General features: G+C 35.5%; 1 pseudogene; it reads left to right on the top strand.

Annotated features, from left to right (window-relative positions):
* Positions 1 to 605: 605 nt before the first annotated feature.
* LOC120108403 lies at positions 606 to 9,262 on the top strand (annotated as a pseudogene).
* The last annotated feature ends 213 nt before the right edge of the window (positions 9,263 to 9,475 follow it).

The following is a 9,475-nucleotide window of genomic DNA, read 5'->3' on the forward strand; positions in this document are numbered from 1 at the left end:
TCTTGGTATTTCAGAAAAAATAATACCAAATCTCAGTCCCAAGGTATTACACTTTGGGTCAAAAAAAAAAAAAAAGCCATGATGGTCCGAACTTGTTAGTACCTGGAGAAATTTCTTGAGGTTATATGTTATGGTATTGACAACTCCGTATTCAACACAAAACAAATTCTTAATAAATGACAACAATTATGTCTTGCCATATAGAAGATAAACTTTTCATGCACAACATTGCTAGTATTTTTTGAAGTGCAATGCCATACGAACGTTAAGTTCAACATTCATTGAAATATCCAATGATGATAAAGATTTAAGATCATGCATGAAGAAGTGTGGAAAATATGTTCAAATACGTAACGTGAGAGACAAATCAAATTTAGTGTGGAAAAAGTAAAATGTATATAATTTTCCTTCTTATTTTCCAGAGATGAGCCGGATATGAAATGAAATTTAGGGCTCCGAACCTCAAACGGGTATGAACTTGGATTTCCTAAATCCGCGACCACGCACGAGAGAGAACCCTAGACGACGCTGTATGCGGACGCCCGTATCCAACTTCTACTAGGCACACCGAGAGTGCTGCCAGATGGCCCGGTACGGGTCGGATGATATGGTCATGCGGACTCCCAAATTCTTTCCACCAAAAACCCCCAAATCTCTTCCTCAAAGCCTCTCTTTTTCCTTCCTCGGCCCCCCGCCCCCTACCACCCTATCGGAGAAATCGAAAAGAAAAGGAGAAAATAATCCAATCTTTCTCCCCTCGCTCGATCTCTCGTGATCTGGAGACCCTGATCATTCCCTTCCTGACGATGGGTGCTTGGAAATCCATCTAAATAGAGGCAGGAATCGACTCCAATACCAACGCAATCTTTTGATCCCCGACCTGCTTATCGATTCAAATCATTTCGATTTCTCGACATCTTCTGCTGTTTTTTTTCCCTCTCATTTGGGAATCTTCCCAAATGGGTAAGAACCAAGCCTACAAGGCGTTGCAGAGGTCAAGGATGGGCTCGACCTCTGCTGGGCCGGAGGAGGTCGAAGACGGAATGGTTCGTACCCTTTCATACCATCTACCTCCAATCCTTTTGCCTCTGGTGGATTTCTTTCACTTTTAGGTAGTCGGAAATTGTTGAGATTTCAAAAGGGTCTCTTCTTTGCTGTTCTTGGATGCAATTTTATTAGGTCATTTTCGGATTCTTATTATGCATCATTAGGTGATCTTTATGATTGGAGCATTTGATTTTGCTTATTATTGCTTGCAAAATATATAGATATTGTTTGTCATTTCGTTTGGTATGTGATCGAAGATTGGATTCATAGTTTCTTCATGTTCATGTTAGCAAGAACTTAAAATAAGCAGATTTTTCTTTTTTTTAAATTATGTTTAGTATCTTCTGGAAATTGAATTATTGCTTGCTCAAAGAGGAGAATCATGCATCTGTTATCTCGCAATCTGCTGTATATGTCCTGTTCAATTCAAGGAGGAGCAGCAGTGAACATCTTCACGGGGTGGGAGGGTGGTGCAAGATGAATACAGCAAATGATCTATGATATATTTCACAATTAGTTTATAAGATTTTAAAAGAGCTAATTGGTCATTTAAATTACTTAGGCAGAGATTCTTTTATTAATTTAGTATATACCAATTTGGTATAATTTGCGTCAAAAAATTAGCCTACCTTTATAGGACCCTACATTGGAAACAAATATATAAGATCCTAGGAAAAAGATATCTTTGATACAATCATATAAATGACTATAAATCTTATGGAGAGAGGGAAATAACTTGAGTTTGTTAGTGTGTTCTTCTGGACTGTTTATCATGGACTAGATCAAGGAGGGAACAAAAGGTGGGCAGCATGTTGGAGGAAAAATTGAGAGAGAAGTCATCTAGTGTAGCCACAACCTTGCCCTCATCTGTGATCCCTTTCTTCTCATCTTCTTTTTTGCTTGCATGATGAAGCTCTTGAAAGAAGATTTGGAGTTTAAAAAGGAAATAGAAAGGTGTGCTTATTTTCCTCAAGAATGGCAAATGGTACTTATTTTGGTAGGAAAATAAAGTAACGATTTGGCATGTTTTGGCTTGATTTATTTGAGCAAAACTAGGAAGTTCTAGTGGGATTACTTACCACTAATTATGAATTAGATAGGCATCATTTAGGAAATAGATTCCTAAAAACTTGGGAATTCGAGTTATTTGTGACTCTTATTTTCAATGCATAAAAGGGAACCTCTTTGTTAATGGGTTCTGACTGGAGGGATCTTAAAGTTATCCACATGATTATAAGATTACTTTCCCTACCACACTCAACATATTGATAAGTCTTAACATTTTTGTTTGGGGTTTTTTGGCAGGGATGGGGTCTCTATTTTGTCTATGCTAAACAACGAACATTTTCTCTACACTATATTTTTGGCTAATCCATGTAAGTTCTTCCTTGAATAATCATGCAGAATGAGGGGTGCCACCAAGACCAGCACATAAGCATTGTTCCGTTGAAGTAATCCTTCTCTTTGTTTTGGGGCATAATCCATGCTCTTAAGTTTAGCAATAAACTATAAACTCTTATAATCATCTAGTCTCCTTAATTACCTAGTTGCGGCATATGGTCCTGCAATCCAGTGTTTGTGCGTTGTAATGTTGGGTGTCATTGACGTTGCCTCATTGTTGACTAATTTCTATGTAAATGGGACATATTTCGACAACATATAATTTGCTATAGGTCTTTTGGTAAGAAATCATCTCCAATTTTTTATCTGACCTAAAACTCAATAGGATCCATATATGGTTGTGGTTCCCCTACTATTGTTGACCCTACTAATTATACATCGTGATCATTAAAGGGGCTGTGACGATTAGAATATGTCATGCTCTTAGACTGTTTCATGGAAAGATAAAAAAGAAGTACTAGTCACTATAACCCTGAATCATATTTCTTAGTTCCCATTCAAGTGGTGTATACCAAACTGTATTGTATTTTCTTATGCGGTACCATCCTTGGAAAGCTGAAGATTCTTGTTATTCTTGAGAGGGCAGAAAAAAATGAAAGATGTGAAGCTAATAAAGAACTTGTTTACGTGCAATTCACTCTATAATCTCTTCATGTTTCAAAGCCCAAGGAGGTAAATCATCTCTTCTCATATAGACATGTTGCTACTAGAGACGCGGATTGTCCAAAACAGCTGGCGTTTATAGCATAATATTGTTACCATGTGATTTAGGATAAGCATTAGTAATTTATTATTAAGGCATATGTTACTAGTAAATAGACCTTTACTAACATTTATATAGCATATTGCTGTTTCAAGCTTTAGTTAGTAGACTATTGTTAGTGCAATCAAGTATGGCATTCATTAATTTATCTATAAACTAGTGTTTTTGTATAGAGATTGTGATTTGAATTTGTTGTTGCCCTAAAGTGGTGAAAAACAAGAACCTTTGGAAATTAACTATATTATTGATTTTATTTTATGGAGTATGTACTAAGTGATTAGTTATGTTTTATAGATGTTTTTCCCATATATTTGTTTATAGATCCTTACCTAAGGTCTGCAATCTCAATACCAGGTACCGTACTGGTACATTACTGGTTTCGTATTCTATGGTCGGTATCGTGTGCTACACATCTTGTGTCAAGATAGCTTCCTACCCTTTTCTCACTTTTTATCATGGTATCTCTCAAAATTGGGTGGTACGAGTTGGCATAATATGGTACACAACTTAGTTTTGGGCGGTACATGACAATTCTACTCTGTTCAAACTGCTACGAATCGGTTTGATAATATCATTATCCTTGCCCAAGCCTTCTTTTCATGAAAATGGAGTTATATATGGAGCAGAACACTACATTAGGTTGTATGAATATGTTGTGTTTTTATATTTTAACTATTTCATTGGGGTTGACTACTTTGGACAGTTATGGTCTTATGTTCCTTTTATTATGCTGCATATGAACTTTTATCTTTTCTTACCGCCTTTAATGGAGGAGTGGAATTTTCATAAGGACAATGGTAGAAATTGTTTTAGAATGGATATGGAAACATACGTGAAAAGACTCTCAATGTTCCTCATGCAAGGATGATATGCTATCCATGAATACATTATCGATAACATTCTCTTATTTATATTTTTCCACTCTATGCGCCGGTTGATCAAATGATTGCAAAAAGCCAATAGATTGTTATCTAATATTTCTTGTTTCAGTCTGTTCTATCAGATTATTGGATAAGTAATAGCTAATTAATGAATTGATCTTTCTCTACTACACATCCTGAGCTCTCCTCCATCCCTTTGTTGACCTTTCCTTCATTAGTTGTATTTGTAGTATTTTAGTGTTTTAGTGGCAGTTTTATTTGTTCATGCCTTCTTCATGGCTATGTACTCTGAATCAAACACAGGGTTGTTGTATAATGAGTGGGATCTCACTATTCACCAAACACACCTAAATGGGATGTTTTGTTCTATAGGAAGCCACCTATGGATGTGTTTTTCTTGATCATTAATTTTTTTTTTGACTATTTAGTATCTTCAATGGAACATAGTTTCTATGTTGTCCCAGACTAGTTCTCTTCTGTTTGAGAGTTTTCACGTTTTATTCATTTACTCAACTCAGTCTTTTTTTTTTTCAATCTCAGTTCATCGTGGACTTATACTTGTGATATGCCAAAAATCAATAGTAATTGGATTGGAACTTGTATGTTCAGTACGAGCATTCTTGGTGTACATTCATTCTCATATCCGTGTATTCCGTGTTAAAGAGTCATTTTTAAATGTATGTATTTAATCAGTAGTGGGTCCATCATGCCAAATGTGACATAATGCATGCAATACTTTGTTGTGTAAGTACTTGAATAATGATATCTATATTTAGTTAGTAGTTTTAAAGGATGGATTGGGTACATCTCTCTCTCTCTCGCTCATATGTAGATCAAAATAATTGTGCTGTAAGTGGATTTATGTTGGATATTAATGTCTGGGCTCCAAGCTGCAACAAGATTTTTGGATTTTTGTTGATGGTTTTTGGGGAGAATTAGATAAGCATAAACTCAATCAAAATCCTTATCCTTTACGAGTTGGCTTTAGCAATCCCTCTTTGTGATTGGTATCAAGAAATAGATAATTCCTTAATATATTTCAACTGAACTGCTACATATATGAGACCATATTTTAAGTGTGTGTCAGAGTTTGAATGAAGATCTGTTTATAATTCAATCCCAGCTGATATTGGGGGACTGTTTAAACCTCTAGATATTGTTATCTTTGTGTTTTGATTTCAAATTTAAATGGTGCAGAGCCTGGAGATAGCATTACAAAATATGTTTTGACAGAGGTGATGCTAAATGCAATCACATCTATGAGATTTTTAAAGAAGGGGTAAATGAATGAAACTGATTATATAAAAGATATACTATACTTCAATGAATGCACAATCATGTTTCCTTAAAGTTCCAATAGAATTGTGGATCAGCTGCAATCATATCTTATCTTGGATATTTGCTGTTGATTATCTGTGGTTGGTGGAAATGGTCAAGCCAGCTAGTTGCACTTAAAAATCACTGTTTCTTCACTATTTTAACTTACGCCTTTACTAGTTGTGGAGCTTTTCCTCTTGCTTAAGTAATCAGTTAGGCCTCACGTAAAGCCAAATGTGTTTGGAGTTTTTCCATTACATTTTCCATTTTTTGTGGCATCATTTTCTTTTGTTGTTGTTGATATGTTTGATTCAAAGTAGTTCGTGGCATCGCCTTTGCCACTAATTGGTCAAGTGATGCTTCATCATTTGTCATTTTCTTTGTTCACTTGATTTTGTTGAAAATCTTAGTCCCTGAAAGCCAAAATATGGTTGATCTCAGGGAGGATGTTTCATGGTTATGTTTCTGTTGTAAGTCTTGACATAGACCCACATACTTCTATCTGTAGGTCTGCATATGGATTTGCTCCTGTTCACAGATGTGTGCATGTTTGCATGTGCACTAGGGGGATGTTTCACAAAAAGGTGTTCTGCCATTTTTATTCTATAAAACTAAAAAATGTGGGAGTTGAATCTCACTTGTCATTTTTAAAAAATGCAAAATGTAGATTTTATCACTGAAATAAACTAATTTTTAAACAAGTGTCCTTTAGCTATGCCACACCAGGAGCCATGATCATTATTATTCCCACTAGATGCAGTCATCGTTGGTCGTAAAGCTGGCCGTCATGAGATTCTCCTCAGAGAATTTGTAGCAGTCTTTATTGCTATCACCATTCTTATCAGTGGACTATATTGGTATCTGCATGCACAGCTGTCATACTTGTTGCTTTAGTGAGATGCATATCAACACTGGATATGAGTGCTAAACATAGCGAGACATATATTCTTGTTCAAACTTGTAAAATCTAATCATTGCACTTTGCTTATAATCTTTTACACCTTTGCTGGATTTAGTGTTGTCACCATGCTTATCCTTATTTATGTCACAGATTTTTGTACGTCTTACCGATATCATTATATATTCATATGTCTTGTTTGTGTGGGATGCTTTTTCAATCAGAAAGTGGAAGACTCCGAACAGTTAGTTAGCAATTTTCCTTTTTATGCTTGCGTGGCCTTTCTGGACCACTCAAGGCTTGTTATCATCTTACTTTTTTTGTTGTATGTGCTACATATCTCTTGATCCTTCTAATTTTCAGGTAGTTATGCTACAATCACAAATAAAATTACTATATCTGCAGAGCTGCAGTTTCTTATATATAATAGCTAAAATATAGGGTTTCTGGACCACATTTTTTGACATGGAACCTTTATCTTATGCTCCAAGAAGCTAACATTTTGTTAGCTTAATTTTTTGTGAAGTCTTTGTGGAGTAAAGTGAATTTTGTCATGGATTATATGATATAGGGATTATACCAACCAGAAGGTAGGTCAATGTGCTACATATGTTCTATCCAGCAAATTTACATTCATGTAGTAGTGTGTGAGCATTTAGAAGAACAAAGGTCTGTCTTTGTGTGTGTGTGTGTGTGTTTTGGGGGAGGGGATGTTTAGAGCTGCTTGTGCATGTCCATGCACTTAATATAGCCATATATTTATAATCCTTGAGTCCTTTTGCTAATTGCACAGTTCACAGCTACATGGTAGATAATTTATCCTGTGCATGTGATTGTGCTTGTATGCTTGTGTGATGACATCCTCTATTAATTATGTCTGCACGGTGAGCTTTGAGATAATTTACTTTTTCACCTGTATTATATTTATTCTTTTGTGTAAAAAGCACAATTTTCATTTGATGATTCATATTGGACAAAGTAGTAGTAATGTATATCCCATACTTTTATCTTGTTGAACTTTTACTAACGAGGACAACACAGATAGATGGTTCTTTTCATTCACCAGAATGGCATGCTGCTCGTTTGGCCAGCCTGAAAACGTCTCACACCATAACATGGGAAGACTACAAGAAAAAACAAAAGGTAATGCCTTTTCACAGGGCAACTATGCAAGTTAAGGCACGCTTCTGCTTCCATCGCTCTCTTTTTTCCCTTGAGGAGTTTCTCTAAAATCTTGTTGTTCTGATGATATTTAAGGCATGCACTGAGCGCGCTAACAAGTCAAACCTGAAACCTAACCATAAATTTACACTTTCCATTAAATGTTGTGACAAACATGATATCTTTTCTTCAATTCACAAATTGTTTGTTTTGCACTTTTTTCATATCAATTCCCCTCTGAAATTGCATTTTGTATTAATTTTCTTTTTGTGTTTCCTATTTTCTTTGAACATCCCCCCCCCCTTCCTTTTATACCTATGTGCCACTTGTGCTATGCAGCTAAATTATATAGTATTGTCAATGTCAAAATGAATCTCTTAGTAAGGATCCGTCAGTTTGTTTCATTCATTGCCTCTTGTATAGCGCTATTAACCCGAAAATGCTTAACTGCATGATGGAGTGAGCTTCTTAGAAGATTTTGAAGCTTGAGATTTCCTGCTCCATAAAATGTCAGATATGCTACATTTTTATGTATGAGTTAAATTTTAAATACCATTGATGATTTAATTTATTCTATCTGAAAGTTGTAATTTGCATCATAAAAGTTTTTGCTTGATATTGGTCCATAAGAGTCTTTCTCCTAAAAAATGTGGCATTTTGTCTCCTGTTTGTTTGTAGGAAGAAGAACTTAAAAAGGGTGAGCTGGAGGCGGACAAGGATAGAATGATGAGAGAATACAGGGCGCAGCTGGATGCTGAGAGGAACAAAAGCTTTCCCGTGGGAGAAACCGCTCAGCCGCCAAGTCGCATCACAAGAAAGGTAAACAAAAAATCTAGTAATTTTTGTAGATTCTCTGGTTCTAGTTTGTCTAGGTTAGGTGCTTTGCTTTCTAGATATTTAAAAATTGATGTTACTTTTTGAAAAAAAATCTTTGCATTTATATTGGCAATGTGTTCGAAGCAATTTACTAAGTAATATTTGATTATTTTGTGAATTGAGAAATAGCTTTTTATATGATCTGAGTTGCTGCTTTCTTTTCTTTCTTTTATTTTTTGGTGATGGTTTTGCTGCTTTTCTGATCATACTACATGTCTGTGCAGAAAGGAAGGACAAAGATTCAAAGAAACGGAGTAGGAGAAAGAGAAAGGTTTTTTCTAATCTTATCGCTAAGTTAATTTCATTATTGCCTGTGCAACTTCCCTGTGTACTTTTTCTCTTCCTTTCTTTTTGTAATTTATTCTCGGACATAATATGCAGCGGCAGTGACTTTCTGGCAGTGCTGTTTTTCTTTATTGCAACAGTGCTGTTATTTCTTTTCTGGCAGGTGTATGGACTTGGTTTGGAAACTATGTTTAATGTACTAAACAAACGCAAGTAGTGCATGAAATAACACGTGCTCAGAGACTCAAACATAACATTGGTCAAAATAGGAAAAAAATTAGCATATTGTTCTATTCTCGAGAATGAAGAATACTCAAAATAATCATGAGGGGGAATAACTTAGGATACGTGAGGGCACATGGAGCAGAAGGGAGATGGATAAATTGTGGTGCAAGATCTGAGATTTTAATCAGCGGTGGCTGTAATGGCAGTTTCAAGAAGAAACATGAGCATCTAGTGACTATTGGAAGTGGATTTACCTATATGATGTTTTAAGAAGAAAAGAGTGCGTTTTATGTTATTGGGCAAAAGTTTTCAAGATAATATATGGGAGTAGCTACAGACATATATGGTTGTAGCACAAATGAAAAGAAATCATATTGCAAGATGCTCAAAAATGAGGTAATGAGTTAAAAGGGGAAAATGTGGCTAAGTCATGAAGTAGCATTAGTTGGTGGAGGAAACTGGAAATCAAAATATTGTACCAAATATGATGAGGGATTTGATGGCTATCAGTGATAATAGCTAGAATTTTTGGACCTATATAGGTGCACAGTGTAGTACAAGAAATATTAGACCATGGAATGCTGCACTAATTGGAAAGCGTTTCTCAAGAAATTAAATAAA

This window comes from Phoenix dactylifera, unplaced genomic scaffold (genome assembly GCF_009389715.1).
Source record: "Phoenix dactylifera cultivar Barhee BC4 unplaced genomic scaffold, palm_55x_up_171113_PBpolish2nd_filt_p 001320F, whole genome shotgun sequence".
In the NCBI taxonomy this organism is placed as follows: Eukaryota; Viridiplantae; Streptophyta; class Magnoliopsida; order Arecales; family Arecaceae; genus Phoenix; species Phoenix dactylifera.